Below are 13,393 nucleotides of genomic sequence, written 5' to 3'. Positions count from 1 at the left end.
CGGCAAACCTGCCTCACCTATCTCTGGTCTGGGGTTCCAGCGCTGGGCCTGGGTCCGAGACCTCTGCAGTACTGGCCTTGGCCACCACTCCTGGTGGTACTACCAATACTGCTGAGCTGCTGGCCCTCTGTTTGGCCGGTAGCTCATGGAGGCGGGATCCCTGTCTTTAAAGGGACGGGGATCCTGGCTCGAGAAACTTTGATTTAAAAAGACCGGAGGATCGCTCCCAGGGTTGGGGGGTTGGTGTGCGGGGGTTTTGTTTGGAAAGGTAGAGGCGGGGATCCCCCTGCCTTTTTGACCTGGCGCCAAGAGCCCCGCCTCCAGCACAAAATCCAGCCCATAGTGTGCCATTGACAGCAGACTACAAGTTAAATGATCCAACTTCTATGCTATAGTTTGAACTTTATTACACCTGTACGTTTACAGCAAAAAGTATTTTTCAATAGTGGATTGAGTTTCTTATGACTTATGTGCCTTATGCATTGGATTAACACTGTTGGATGCCGTCACAGTTTTATTGGAAACAATATACTAAGGAGTCAGGTCTGCGGTCTGTTGTCATATAGAAATAATGTGGAGAAACACGACCAGATCAGGATGAGTGAGTCTTTGTAAATTTGGCAATTTTCTGGGCTCCAAAAACAAGTTCATTTTGTGGCAGTGGAAATCATTTTAGGTCAGATCCGCTAATGTGTTTGCGTGATGGTACATGTATCATCAGGTGGAACACTGGAAGGGGAGTAGGCCATTTAGTCCCTCAAGCCTGTCCTGTCATTCAATTAGATCGACCTAACTTCAATACCCGCCTTTTCACTCCTGAAAGGGCTGGCTCTATTTTTTGGACTATGCCCCCTAGCCCTAGACTGGCCAACCAGTGAAAATAGTTTCTCCCTCTTTCCCCTATCTGTTCCCCTTAATATGTTGAAAACTTTGATCAAAGCACCCCTTAACCTTCTAAATTTCAGGAATGCAGCAACCCTAGTTTGTGTAATCGCTCCTTGTAAATTTAACCCTTGCCGTCTAAATATCATTCTGGTAAAATAGAAGATAATAGCTAGATAATATCAGCCATCCTGAAGGCTCTAGGAAAGACAGCACTTGCATGAAACTTTTGTATGTGGCCAGTTGGTTTACTGCACTTCTGGAGGAATGGATGAACACATCACCAAGGCCTTAAAATTACTAGTTTTTTTGGCATTTCTGGAATACCTTTTTAGCAGTTCTGCATTTTGAGAGGAGGCTGATTTGATTGAGGTCTTAACTCCACTTTCCTTCCTGCCCCCATAACCCTTGACTTCCGTGTAGATCAAAAATCTGTCTAACTCGAGCCTTGAATATATTCAATGACTGAGCTTCCACTGCTTTCTGGGGAAGAGAATTCTAAAGATTAATGATCCCCAGAGAGAAGAAATTCTTCCTCATCTTTGTCTGAAAAGGGAGATCCCTTATTTTGAAACTGTGCCCCCTAGTTCTAGATTCCCCCACAAGAGGAAACATCCTCTCAGCTTGTCAAGCCCCCTCAGAATCGTATATGTTTCAATAAGATCACCTCTCATTCTTCTAAACTCCATGAATATAGGCCCAACCTGTTCAATCTTTCCTCATAAGACAACCCTTTATCCCAGGAATCAGCCTAGTAAACTTTCTCTGAACTGCTTCCAATGCAAGTATATCTCAGCTTAAGTAAGGAGACCAAAACTGTATGCAGTACTCTAGGTGTGGTCTCACCAATGCCCTGGACAGTTGTACCACGTCTTTCCTACTTTTATACTCCATCCCCCTTGCAATAAAGGCCAACATTCCATTTGTGTTCCTAATTGCTTGCTGTAGCTGCATGCTAACTTTTTGTGATTTATCGACAAGGAGATCTAGATCCCTCTGCAGTAGAGCTTACCGTAATCTCTCTCCATTTAAATAATAATCTGCTTTTCTATTCTTCCTGCCAAAGTGGACAGTCTCACATTTTCTCACACAATACTCCATCTGCCAAATTTTTGCCCATTCATTTAACCTATCTATATCTCTTTGGAGATACTTTGTGTCCTCCTCAGAGCTTGCTTTCCTACCTATTTTTGTACTGTCTGCAAATTTGGCTACGATACACTCGGTACCTTCAAGTCATTAATACGGATCGTAAATAGTTGAGGCCGCAGCACTGATCCCTGTGGCACTCCACTAGTTACAGTTTGCCAACCTGAAAATGCCCCATTTATCCTGAATCTCTGTTTCCTGTTAGTTAGCTAATCCGCTATCCATGCTAATATATTACCCCCAACACAATGAGCTCTTATCTTGTCTAGCAACCTTTTATATGGCAACTTATCAAATGCCTTTTGGAAATCCAAATACACTACATCTACTGGTTCCCCTTTATCCACCCTACTTGTTACATCCTCTAAGAACTCTAATAAATTTGTCAAATCCATTTTCCTTTCACAAAACCATGTTAACTCTGCCTGAATGCATTATAATTTTCCAAATGTCCTGCTCCTACTTCCTTAATAATGGATTCCAGCACTTTCCCAGTGACAGATGTTAAGGTAACTGGCCTGCAGTTTCCTGCTTTCAGTCGTCCCCTTTTCTTTAATAGAGGTATTGCACTTGCAGTTTTCCAATCTGCTGGGACCTTTACAGAATCTAGGGAATTTTTGAAGATTACAACCAATGCATTCACTATCTTTGCAGGCACATCTTTTAAGACCCTAGATTGCAGGCCATCAGGTTCAGGGGACTTGTCAGCTTTTAGTCCCATTAGTTTTTCAAGTTCTTCTTCTTTGGCCTCCTTGTCTCGAGAGACAATGGGTAAGCGCCTGGAGGTGGTCAGTGGTTTGTGAAGCAGCGCCTGGGGTGGCTATAAAGGCCAATATTAGAGTGACAGATTCTTTCACAGGTGCTGCAGATAAAATTGGTTGTCGGGGCTGTTACACGGTTGGCTCTCCCCTTGCGCTTCTGTCTTTTTTCCTGCCAACTGCTAAGTCTCTTCGACTCGCCACACTTTAGCCCCGCCTTTATGGCTGCCCGCCAGCTCTGGCGATCACTGGCAACTGACTCCCACGACTTGTGATCAATGTCACAGGACTTCATGTCGCGTTTGCAGACGTCTTTGAAGCGGAGACATGGACGGCTGGTGGGTCTGATACCAGTGACGAGCTCGCTGTACAATGTGTCCTTGGGGATCCTGCCATCTTCCATGCGGCTCATGTGGCCAAGCCATCTCAAGCACCGCTGGCTCAGTAGGGTGTATATGCTGGGGATGTTGGCCGCTTCGAGGACTTCTGTGTTGGAGATACGGTCCTGTCACCTGATGCCAAGGATTCTCCGGAGGCAGCGAAGATGGAATGAATTGAGACGTCGCTCTTGGCTGACATACATTGTCCAGGCCTCGCTGCCATAGAGCAAGGTACTGAGGACACAGGCTTGATGGACTCGGACTTTTGTGTTCCGTGTCAGTGCGCCATTTTCCCACACTCTCTTGGCCAGTCTGGACATAGCAGTGGAAGCCTTTCCCATGTGCTTGTTGATCTCTGCATCGAGAGACAGGTTCCAGGTGATAGTTGAGCCTAGGTAGGTGAACTCTTGAACCACTTCCAGAGCGTGGTCGCCGATATTGATGGATGGAGCATTTCTGACGTCCTGTCGCATGATGTTCGTTTTCTTGAGGCTGATGGTTAGGCCAAATTCGTCACAGGCAGCCGCAATCCTGTCGATGAGTCTCTGCAGACGCCCTTCAGTGTGAGATGTTAATCTCAGCAGCATCGTCAGCAAAGAGGAGTTCCCTGATGAGGACTTTCCGTACTTTGGTCTTCGCTCTTAGACGGGCAAGGTTGAACAACCTGCCACCTGATCTTGTGTGGAGGAAAATTCCTTCTTCTGAAGACTTGAACGCATGTGAGAGCAGCAGTGAGAAGATGATCCCAAACAGTGTAGGTGTGAGAACACAGCCCTGTTTCACGCCACTCAGGATAGGAAAGGGGTCTAATGAGGCGCCGCTATGCTGAATTGTGTCTTTCATATTGTCATGGAATGAGGTGATGATACTTAGTAGCTTTGGTGGACATTCGATCTTTCTTTTGGCTTTGGTGAGATCAATGAAAGCATCTGTTATTCACAACATTTCTCCTGTAGCTGGCGAAGGGAGAACAGCATGTCAATGGTGGATCTCTCTGCTCGAAAGCCACACTGTGCCTCAGGGTAGACACGCTCGACCAGCTTGTGGAGCCTGTTTGAAGCAACTCGAGCGAAGACCTTCCCCACTATGCTGAGCAGGGAGATTCCACGGTAGTTGTTGCAGTCACCGCGGTCACCCTTGTTCTTGTAGAGGATGATGATATTGGCATCGCGCATGTCCTGTGGTACTGCTCCCTTGTCCCAGCACAGGCAAAGCTGTTCGTAGAGTGCTGAAAGTATAACAGGCTTTTTCTTTCTCTTTTTACTTTTTCTCTAGTGATAGTGATTCTTTTAAGCTCTTCGCTTCCTTTTTGCCTCTTGATTTTCTGCTATTCTTGGGACATTTTTTGTGTCTTCTACTGTGAAGGCAGATGCAAAATACTTGTTCAAAGTCTCTGCCATTTCTTTGTTTCCCATTATTAATTCCGCAGTCTCAACCTCTAAGGGACTGACACTTACTTTAGCTACTCTCTTCCTTTTTATACATTTGTAGAAGTTTTTACTGTCTGTTCTCGTATTTCTTGCTAGTGTAGACTCAGACTCTAATTTCTCCCTCCTTATCGTTTTTTAGTCATCCTTTGCTGGTTTCAAAAATTTTTCCCAATCTTCTGGGCAACCATTCATCTTCGCAGCATTGTACGCCTTCTCTTTCAAGTTAATACCACCCTTAACTTCCTTAGTTAGCCATGGATGGGGCATCCTTCTCTTAGAGACTGTCCTTCTTAATGAAATATATCTTTGTTGAGAGCTATGAAATATCTCTTTAAATGTCTGCTACTTCTTCTCTACTGTCTTGCCTTTTAACTTATTTTCCCAGTCCACTTTAGCCAATTCTGTTAGCATACCCTTGTAATTGCTTTTATTTAAGTTTAAGACACTAGTTTCAGACCCAAACTTCTCACCCTCAAACTCAATGTGAGGGCTGAATTTTATTAGTGCGCCACAAATTGCGGCGGCATGCTTTGAAATTGGTGGCTTTCAGGCACAGATGCGCCTCGCTGAGCCCCAGTGATATTTTGTGCGAGGACTCATTTAAATGGAGGGGGCAGAGCGGCCACTACCAATGACATAGAGGGGGCGGCCACTCCGTCCCCGGCAATGGCATCTAGTGCCACCACACAGGCACCGGTGCCATTTTTAAAGGACTTCAAGCCCTTAGCAAAAGTTTGAATTTCTAAAGTTATATTATTGTTAATTTTCTTCAAAAAAAATTAAAAGCTGGAGGCCCTTTCCCAACTGCCCCCCCAATAGTTTTCTTATTGCCCTATATGTGGAAAATTTATTTTATTCCCAACTTGAACTTTCCCCCTCAACCTCCTCACATTTGCCCTTCAACCCCTTCCCACCATCCCTACAGCCAATAAAAGTGTTTTTCCCTCTCCCCCTCCGCCCTGATAATTTCACTGCTCCCCCATCCCCAGCAGTGTCTTATCTTGAATCCCCAAATGGGGTTCGGAAGGCATGATGGGTCTTCAGCCACAATATCGGCGTGGCACGGCTGCCTGGTCAGGTAAGGTCAGTAACATTTTTTTGAATAAGTTTGAGTAGGCAAACGAAGGTCCCACCGCTTGGCAGTGGGGGGGTCGCACAGAGGCCTTGTCCCTGCTGGTAAAATGCAGCGGGGCCTTCTCTTGGAGGTTGTGGTGGGCCTCTTCCACCACGACCCCCCAATCTCGAGGGGCTGGTAAATTTCAGCTCTGAAATTCATCATGTTATGATCACACTTGCCTAGATGATCGTTTACGATAAGGTCATTTATTCATCCTGTGTCATTATACATTACCAGATCTGAAATAGCCTGCTTCGGGTTGGTTCCAGAACATATTGTTCCAAGAGCCGTCCCTATACATTCTGAACTCTCCAGCTTGCCTTTGCCAATTTGATTAGCTCAATCTATGTGAAGATTAAAATTGTCCATGATTATTGCAGTACCTTTCCCACAAGCCCCCATTATTTTTTCGCTTTATATTCTGTCCTACAGTGTGGCTACTGTTAGGTGACCTATAAACTACTCCCAGCAGAAACTTCTTTCCTTTGCTATTTCTTATCTCCACCCAAACTAATTCTACGTCTTGATCTTCCAAGCCAAGATCATTTCTCACTGCTGTACTGATCTCATCCTTTATTAACAGAACTACTCCACCTCCTTTTCCTTTCTTCCTATCCTTCCGAAATGTCAAATACCCTTGAATATTTAATGTTACAACCTGGTGAGAAAGGTGTCCAGGATCCCTCTCAGCCTTCATCTGGTGTTACCGTAACAGGTTTTATTTTTAAACACACTTTTTAGCTCCCCTTTGGTGAATCCTTGTTTGCTGCTTTTCAATTATAAGGCAAAGAAACCAGCACAAGCAGGTTTTCTTAGGATTAAAGAAGAAAAGTTGAAATGTATTAAACTTGAACTTAAACTCTAATTCAGTTGACGCCTACGGATACATGATGCGCGACGCACACATGCAAATAGAGACAGAAAAGAGCAGAAGAAATAAAGTGGAAATGTATCTGAAGAATTTTTGTTAGGATTCTTCAAGCTCACTGTAGAGTCCTTGATTGTAGGTAGATCTTGCTTTTCGTTGGGGCCCAGTATTCTTAAACCTTGCTTGCTGTCGGATACTTTTCTCTCTTGGGGTTCATATGTCTTTAGCGGATTCAGAGGATTGTGAGAAAGAGATGGGAGCAGACAGGAGAGATATTCTCAGTCCAGAAGCAAACAATCTTTCTGCCCAAACTCTCTGCGGCTAGTTCAAAAAAACCGTGGAACTGCCCATTAGTCATGTGATCAGCTGGTCCAAGCAGTCCTGGCCCCTGTGGATTGCATCACCCCAACAGGCCCTGGAATGCGAGCACCCCCACCCCCTCACTGTTCGGTGATCAACATCCATTGTGGGTTAAATTGGATAAGGGAAGCAACCTCTCTTGTCCCTATTGGTATGCAAATATACTCCATCCAAGTCTGGCAGCCCTTGTAACAGACCTTCTCTTCTTCCTAGCAACAATTTGAAATTTAAAGTCCATATGGTGAAATTAATGTGCCTCATTCTTGGCAGGTGGGGGCGCAGCATGACATTAGTTTCTAGGCTTGGTCATCTTGCAGCCACGTCTCTGTAAAGGCTATCGTATCATACCCATGTAGTTCTATTTGTGCTATCGATTCATCCACTTTGTTATGAATGCTGTGTGCATTCTGGCAAAGAGCCTTTAATTCTGTCTTTTTTACCATTTTTCCCTACTCTGACCTTATTTGCTGGTGCACTCTTATGTTTGTACGCTTTATCCTTCCTGTCACATTCTGATCATCATTACTCGTATTACTACCCTGCACTATTGCCTTGTCCTGTCTTGTTAACTTTCTAAATTTCCTCTCACCTGAATCCTCCCCCCAACTATTAGCTTAAAGCTTTCTCTACAGCCCTAGTTATATGATGTGCCAGGACACTGGTCCCACCGTGGTTCAGGTGAAGGCCATCTCTCTTTCCCAATACTGCTGCCAGTGCCCCATGAATCAAAATCCATTTCTCCCACACCAATCTTTCAGCCATGCATTCAACTCTCTGATCTTATTTACGCTATGCCAATTTGCTCGTGGCTCAGGTCTAGAGATAATCTAGAGATTATTACCTTTTGTGGTTCTGCTTTTTAATATGGCCCCTAGCCACCAATACTCCCTTAGCAGAACATCTTTCTTAGTCCTACCTATGTTATTGGTACCCACGACAACAGGATCCATCCCCCCTCACTCCAAGTTCCTCTCCAGTCCCAAGGAGATGTCCTTAACCCTTGCACTGCCAGGCACCACAGTCTTTGGGACTCTCACTCTCAGGTGTAGTGAACAGTATCTATCCCCCTAACTACACTGTCCCATACTACTACTACTATGTTTTTACTCTCCCCCTCCCCCCCCCCCCCCCAACAACTTGAATGGCCCCTTGCACTACGGTGCTGTGTTCAGTTTGCTCGTCCTCCCTGTAGTCTCTGCTCTGGCCCACACAAACTGCAAGAACCTCAAACCTGTTGGACAAGTGCAAGGTCTGAGGCTCCTCCAGTGTTGCATTCTGGATCCCCATACCTGCCTCCATCGGTAGTCACACCCTCCTGCCTCTGACTGCAGACCAAATTTGAAGTATCTAACCTAAGGGTGTGACTGCCTCCTGGATCAAAGTATCCAGGTAACTTTCCCCCTCCCTGATGCATTGCAGTGTCCGAACCTTGGACTCCAGTTCATCAACTCTGACCTGAAGTCCCTTGAGCTACAGACACTTACTGCAGATGTTATTGCAGTGGATCACACTGGTATCCACCAGCTCCCACATGCTACAGCTGCAGCACATCACCTGCCCTGCCATCTCTATTGTGTTTTATTTAACTAATTGGGGTTCAAGTTTAGAAATATCACTGATAATTTGTAGTTATATTAAGTTGTTTAACTAGTTGCTATAAATTTTATACAATTCTTCTATCTCCCAAGTACCAGTTTAAACTTCTGCTCCAGTTTAGAAAGGAAAGAAAACCTTAAAAATCACCTATCTGCTCACCTAATTAATGTCTCTTTGCTTCAACTCTCAGGTCTCACCATCTCCAGCCCCCTCTCTTGGATCACTGCTTGTTCTGTAAACGACCAGAACAGCACCTCCTCCCTCACTGCACCACCTCTTACCAAATTCTCGAGTTAGATGCTCTGTCGAGCAGAACGTCATGCTACTTACCTACTTAAGAGGCCTTTGTTTGCCTACAAAAGGAAAACAGAAATTACTCTCTCAATATACTGGAAGCAATTTAAGATGATTTCAATAAGGCTTATCTATTGCCAGGAGTAGCTGAAACTGGCAAAATGATTTACTTTGGAGCCTGAGACTAAATAAATTTTGAACACTAATTACTGGAGCTAGAAAAGAGCTTTTGCAGCAGGTTTTTAATTTGCTTCCTACTTGAACTAAACTGTTATTGCCAATGACAGATAGAGGTCTTGTCAAACCACAGGGATATTTTTGCTCCCACCCATAGTGAGAGGTTCTGAATATTAGGTATGGGATTGCCAGTAAACAATTCTTTGCAATTATAATGGAGGAAAAGGAGCAGTATAGGATGGAGGAATTGAGAGGTGGACAGCATATGAGAAAGATGCATCCTACAAGCTATTGCACTCACAATTTACAGGTCATAGAGATTCAATGAATATCTTATTGAGGAGCTCTGCATGAGATGAGTGTGCTTCACTAAAGAGGCAATAGAAGAGTTGTGCCAACTACTAGTTGAAGACCTGCAGCCTAGATCATCTGCCCTGGCAGTGCTGCCTGTGGCTGTGAAAGTGATAACTACACATAATTTTTATGCTCTGACTCATTTCAAGCATTGAAGATCTTTATAATATTACTCAATGCACCGTCTAGACATGCATTTGTCAGGTAACTGCCATACTTTTCAGAATAGCTGTGGAATTCATAAAATTTGATGTAACGACGAGGCAACAGCATGATAGGACAATATAGTTTTATCATTTTATTAGTTTCCCTATGGTTGCAGTAGAAATACATCTGTGACGTCATGAGTTCCTGAAGTTAATCCCAAAATTTAATGGAATATCCAGATTGTATGACAGAATCAAACTAATTTTCCATCTCAATGCCAGATTTGCTGGAAGTTGCCATTATGATTTCTCCCTCAGGAATTCTGCCCCTCAACTTATTGCAATGGAAAATAACCATTCTAAAAGTTGTAAGAAGAGTGGTTGAAGAGTGTGACAATTACGTATATTCTTCTACAAATTGTCATAGAAAAAACCATCTTGATCTTAAAAGGGGAACTTGTGCTACCTTGATAAATCAGGAGGACCTTTGTAATAAGCTCTTGATTATGTATCCTGCACAGTTGAAGCTTGTTACACTTTGCCTAACTTGCCATTCAAAAACAGCAGGACAGACCCATCAGAGGTGGTGGCAGTGTGATATACAGTCAGGAGGGAGTCTCCCTGGGAGTCCTCAACATTGATTCTGGACCCCATGAATCTCATAGTATCAGGTCAGTCATGGTCAAGGAAACTGCCTGCTGATTACCAGCTACTGCCCTCCCTCAGCTGATGAATCAGTGCACCTCCACGTGAACAGCACTTGGAAGAAGCACTGAGGGTAGCAAGGGCACAGAAGATACTTTGATGGGGTGGGCAGGGGAACTTCGGTGTCCATCACAGAGTGGCTCAGCAACACCACTACTGATTGAGCTGGCTGAGTCCCATCTCTCGCCACCTGCCACAGGCCCAGTCTGGCAGAATGAACATGGGGGAAAAGTCTATTTGGCCTCGTCCTCACCAATCGAGCTGTTGCAGATGCATCTGTCCATGACAGTATTGATAGGAGTGACCACCGCACAGTCCTTGTGGAGACGACGGCCGGTATTTCGTGCTGGCGATGGGGGTCTCGACATCCAGTAAAAGCGACGCTGAGAACCCTATGTCGCCTCTTCAGTGGAATGCCCGCCTAATCTAATGCCAATTAGGCGCTTAAGTGGACAGTGGCGGGCTTTCCATGGGATCAAGGATCCTGGCAATGGAAGTCTCGCCCTTGGAGAGCTGCCGGCCAATCATAGGCCGGCAGCTCTTCTACTTAGCAGCGCCACCATTGAGGCGGTGGTGGCTGCTGCTGTTGGAACATGTACTGAAGGCCCAGGAGCGGCACTGGACCCAGGCCACAGGTAGGGCAGGGTGGGGGTCGTGGGGGAGGGGTGTGAGGGGGAGTCATTAGCAAGGGCATTCAGCAGGCCTCCCCCTCCCCAATGCCGGGTCCCAAATTCAAGCACCAAGTGCCTTTTAACAAGGGACTACCATTGCCTCTCCCCCACCCCCCACCCCCCACCCAGAGCTGGGAAGCAGCACAGTTTGTCATGCTGGCGACATGTGGCGACAGGGCCACCCACTACAGGGCTACTTGCGGCGTGGGGGCATGAGGCCCTTAACTGGGCATTAATTGCCCAGTTAAAGGCCTCAATTGGTGGCGGGGTGGGAAGGCGGTTCACAGGCCTTCCTGCCCCAGACTTAATTTTGGTGGAGGCGGGAAGGTGGCAGGCGCTCCCCCCCCCCCCCCCCACTGCCACCATCCCACCTGATTTTATGCTCTCCCCGCCTCCAAGCTCACTGCAGGGGAGAGCATAAAATTCCCTCAAAGTCCTGTCATAACACTGAGGGCACCCTGCATTGTGTTATGTGACACTGCTGTTGTGCTCAATGAGAAAGATTCAGAACAGATCTAGCAGTTCAAAATTGGGCATCCATGAGATGCTGTAAGTCATCAACAACAGCAGAGTTGTGTTCCACCATGATCTGTAACCTCATGGCCTGGCATATCCCTCACTCTATCATTACCATCAAGCCAGGTCACCAACCCTGGTTCAAAGAGGAGTGCAGGAGAGCATGCCAGGAGCAGCACCAAGCATACCTAAAAAAGAGGTGCCAAACTGGTGAAGCTACAACATAGGACTACATGCATGCTAAATAGTAGAAGCAGCAGGCTGTAAACAGAGCTAAGCAATCCCATAACCAATGGGTCAGATCAAACCTTTGCAATCCTACCACATCTCGTTGTAATGATGGTGGACAATTAAACAACTACCGGGAGAAGGAGGTTCTGCAAACATCCCATCCTCAAAGATGGGGGAGTCTAGCACTTGAGAGCAAAAAACGAGGCTGAAGTGTTTGCAGTCAGCTTCAGCCAGAACTGCCGAATAGATGATCCATCTTGGCTTTGCCCCATTATCACAGATGCCAATCTTTAGCCAATTTAATTCACTCCATGCAATATCAAGTAACGGCTAAGTGCACTGGATATAGCAAAGGCCACAGACCCCGATAGCCTGATAGCTACAGTGCTAAAGACTCAAGCTCCAGAACTAGCTGCGCCTCTAGCCAAGCTTTTCCAGTACAGTTACAACACTGGCATCTACCTGACAAAATAGAAAATTTCTCAGGTATGTCCTGTTCACAAAAAGCAAGACAAATTCAATCCGGCCAGTTACTGCCCTAGCAGTCTACTCTAAATCATCAGCTAAGTGTTGGAATGTGCCATTGATTGTGCAGTCAAGAGGCACGTAGTCACAGATAACTTGCTTACCCTTGCTCGGTTTGGGTTCCTCCAGGACCACATAGCTCCAGACCTCATTACAGGCTTAATCTAAACATTTTTATAAAAGCTGAATTTCAGAGGCGAGCTGAGAGTAACTTCCCTTGGCATTGAGTCAGCATTTGACTGAGTGTGGCACCAAGGAGCCCTATTAAAATTGAAGTCAGTGGGAATCAGGGAAAATTCTCCACTGCCTGGATTCATACCTAGTAAAAAGGAAGATAGTTAAGATAGTTGTGATTGTTGGAGGCCAATCAACTCAGCCCCAGCACTGCACTACAGGAGTTCCTCATGACAGTGTTCTCGGCCCTACCACATTCCATTGCTTCATCAGTGACCTTCCCTCCAACATAAGGTCAGAAATGATGATGTTTGCTGTGATTTCACAGTGTTCAGTTCCATTTGCAATTCCTCAACCAATGAAGTAGTCCATTTCTGCATGCAGCAAGACCTGGACAACATTCAGGCTTGAGCTAATAAATGGCAAGTAACATTTGCGCCTTGCCAAGTGCCAGGCAATAACAATCTCCAACAAAAGAGGGTCTAACCACTTCCTCTTGACATTCAACAGCATTACCATCTCCGAATACGCCACCATCAACATTATGGGTATTACCATTCACCAGAATCTTAACTGGGTGAGCTACCTAAATATTATGGCTATGAGAGCAGGTCAGAGGCTGGGTATTCTACAGCAAATGACTCACCTCTTGACTCCCCAAAACCTTTCCACCACCTACGAGGCCCAAGTCAGGAGTGTGATGTAATACTCTCCACTTATCTGGATGCATGCAGCTCCAACTACACTCAAGAAGCTTGACACCATCCAGGACAAAGTAGCCCAGTTGATCAGCACCCTATCCATCACATTAAACATTCATTCCCTCCACCACCAGTGCACTGTGACTGCAGCGTGTATTGTCTACAAGATGAACTGCAGAAACTCGGCAAGCCCTCTTCCTACGTGCCTTCCAAACTCATGACCTCTACCACTTAGAAGGACAAGGACAGCAAGTGCATGGGAACACCGCCATCTCCAAGTTCCCCTCCAAGTCACACATCTGAATTGGAAATATATCACTGATCCTTCATCTTGGCTGGGTCAAAATCCTGAAACTCCC

General features: G+C 45.6%; 1 protein-coding gene across 17 annotated transcripts in view; it reads left to right on the top strand.

Moving 5' to 3' along the window:
• The window catches only part of rfx3 (regulatory factor X, 3 (influences HLA class II expression)), a 651,544-nt gene that overhangs the window by 283,540 nt on the left and 354,611 nt on the right, over window positions 1-13,393 (top strand). The gene's annotated exons all lie outside the window — the stretch shown is intronic.

This window comes from Heterodontus francisci, chromosome 4, assembly GCF_036365525.1.
Source record: "Heterodontus francisci isolate sHetFra1 chromosome 4, sHetFra1.hap1, whole genome shotgun sequence".
In the NCBI taxonomy this organism is placed as follows: domain Eukaryota; kingdom Metazoa; phylum Chordata; class Chondrichthyes; order Heterodontiformes; family Heterodontidae; genus Heterodontus; species Heterodontus francisci.
The sequence above is the reverse complement of the archived record's forward strand: the minus strand, read 5'-3'. Positions and strand labels throughout refer to the sequence as shown.